The sequence below is a fragment of the Eurosta solidaginis genome, chromosome X (genome assembly GCF_040869045.1).
Source record: "Eurosta solidaginis isolate ZX-2024a chromosome X, ASM4086904v1, whole genome shotgun sequence".
Classification (NCBI taxonomy): Eukaryota; Metazoa; Arthropoda; class Insecta; order Diptera; family Tephritidae; genus Eurosta; species Eurosta solidaginis.
Genome location: NC_090324.1, coordinates 203261932 through 203264977, shown reverse-complemented (window position 1 = coordinate 203264977; position 3046 = coordinate 203261932). Strand labels below are relative to the sequence as shown.

The window sequence follows — 3046 nt, the reverse complement described above, 5'->3', positions numbered from 1 at the left end:
CCACCGTCTGCCAGCACAGAATATATAGGTTTGCGACATCCGCTCAATGCAGCTCCTGCCTTGGGTGGTGCCACTTTCCTAGATGTTCTGGTCTCCGCGACGGCAACCCCTCGACGGGTTTCATCGCGCCATGTTGCCAGGTCGCAAGCCCAAATCATCCGGGTACCCCAATGCTTGCCCAAGGGCGCCCAGTCCCAAGGCCACAACAGCAATTGCGTCCTGGCCTTCCACGACCTAGGCGTAGTCACCCCTCACTTACCCCTAGAGTGGCGGCGTCACCCCTCATGCACTTCAGAATTCTGCAGTTCAACTGTAATGGACTAACTGGGAAGATTACGGAGATAGTCGATTTCATGAAGCGGCACAACATCCGCATTGCTGCGATTCAAGAGATTAAACTCACAGCAAGATCTGCATTGCAGACCTGCTCTGGTTATAATGTCCACAGGAAAGACCGCGAGAGCGGAAATGGAGGCGGCCTCGCGTTTATTATACACCACTCTGTGCAATATCATATATTTGATCCTGGCATCGACCGCAGTGACAATGTCTTAGAACGTCAAGGCCTATCTGTCCGGTCAGGCGATGCAAATCTATAAATCATCAACATCTACATCCCTCCTGTCACCTGTTGCCCCAGTGGATACCGCCCTAATATCGAGGCCTTACTCACTGGCAACAATCGCATTATCTTAGGCGATTTCAATGCCCATCACGACCTATGGCATTCAAACTTGCGGGCGGACAGTAGGGGTGAGATGTTGGCGGATCAAATAGACGAAACGACGTTCTGCACAATAAACGGAGACGCCCCCACACGTATGGTAGGAAGCTGTCATAGCTCGCCAGATATCTCAATCGTGAGCGCAGAACTCGTAAACTGCGTCAACTGGCAGCCGATGGTAACATTGGCATCCGACCACCTGCCCATACTTACTTCGTTCGAGCGTACCGCCGACTTCATCGTCACCGAAAAACGCACTTTCATAAACTTCAAAAAAGGAAAGTGGGAAGTGGAAGTCTGCCAACATCCATTACATTCGCTATTGAAAGTTAATGGCGTGTGATGAGGAATTTTAAAAATTTTGCTTTCACTGTTTGCTTTATACGTTCACTATTTGGAATAATGTTAGTTTTGTATTTAAATATACAATTGTAATAATTTTAATGATAAATTTATCGTAAATCGGGATCCTCATCGGCGGCCTTCTTAATTCTAAGCAATATTGTGGTATACCACTGATCTAGACGTGAAATGCTATCATAATCTTTGACCGCTTCTGTGAAGCCTTCGATGTTTTGCTCTTCCAAGTGTTCGCAGAGCACCTTAATAAGTTTATATTCCCGCGAATCTTGGAATGCCGGATATTGCTGTGTATATTTCTCAATAACATGTTGAGCATTTAACAAATCAACGCTCAAATGACCTTTTCGTAATCTTCCAGCTGCGCGGCATATTGAGCGACTTTCAACATACATTTATTAGCTGAACTAACCGATTCTTCGCCTTTAAAGTAATCAGCAGCTTGTTCGTAGTGTTGCACAGCTTTATCCAGCGTTCCAGGATCACTTTCATACATTTCTGCAATGCTCTGATGATGCTTTGCCGCCATAGTAAAGCGACGCATATCGGTGTAGATATCAATTGCTCTTAGCAAACATGTAACAGCGCTTTCCACATCGATTTTCTTATAACAATTGGAACCATCTACATAAGCAACGCCAGCATCATGGCGACTGCCAGCACGTGCATGCAAATTAGCTGCCTCACAAAAGCACTCGCCAGCTTTTGCCCAATTTTTGGACATTTTAAACATATTACCAGCGCGTTGATAACATTCGATGGCATCTTACACCTTATTCGAACCAATTGCGACTACATCCGGGTATTATGAGATCGAAACTACATCCCTACATTTTTAAATAAACGTCTGCCTAATATGTGCTAAGTATCGCAATGTGCGTAAACATATACATATGAAAATAGGCTTAGCCTAGAGATTGCAGACAAAAGTGGTCAGTGACGTAGCGGCATTGCTTCTGCGCTCTAAATTTTCAGTATACACAGGACTTAATGCACAGAAACAAGGAGTCAATGCGCGAAGTATGAGCCAAGTGAAGTTTAAGGGTTGCTTGAGACCAAACGATCCGGATGCATTATGGCCGCCACGTAGCGCATCAGGTGGTGGTGTTGATTAATTAAATTTATATACTTTCGACATATAAACTCCATGCGTTAGGCTTAATACCAACGTCTCTAACAGGTTGAAACCCGCAACATTAGAAGCTGGCGAGAAAAAAATCTAGTGCACAATGCTGCCAGAAATCAACGCCATAATAATGATGTATGCCCGTCTGTACAGCCAATAGCTTATAATTCCAAAGTGATGCCACATTCAATGGTATACTTTTCTGCATAGATGTAGCGCGATGAAATTCATGATAGTCATTCATGCGTGGATCGTTATGATGTTTTTTGATTAGATGATCAAACAAAATGTTGTCACCCATATTCATATATTGAGCACCTTGCCTGTTTTGCGTGGAAGATTTGGCCCAAACTAACCATACGCAGCACACACAATGGCTACGTAAATAGTTAAATGCGCATTTACTAATCAGTGAATCAAACGCACAGTGATTCACGGAAGGTATGTGTATATGCTATCACTCACCAGTTGTTTGCTGAAATGAAAAAAAAAGGAATAAGAAATTAGAAAATTTATAATATTATAAAAATGGAACGATACTAGTATACTTACCCAGCACAAGTTTCCTTGATAGTGAAAATTCATTCAAAATGTCTCTATACTCATTTCCATGAATGAATGACATTTTGAATGAACGAATCAAGGTTGCCACTCGATGACATTTGCTTTTGTCTTTTCTTACGCCGTAAACACATTGCGCGCGACCCCATGGGATCACAAGTCGGATCTGCGGGATCCAACAAACTCGGGTGTTAGTACCCGAATAACTTTACTTTTTTCCGACAAATGAAAAATTTGTTTTGCTTTGACAATGTGGTACATAAACACAATCAAAA

The 3046-nt window shown here is 43.0% G+C and overlaps 1 pseudogene; it reads right to left on the bottom strand.

Annotated features, from left to right (window-relative positions):
• Window positions 1-1064: 1064 nt before the first annotated feature.
• LOC137235377 (alpha-soluble NSF attachment protein-like) lies at window positions 1065-2835 on the bottom strand (annotated as a pseudogene).
• Between the last annotated feature and the right edge of the window lie 211 nt (window positions 2836-3046).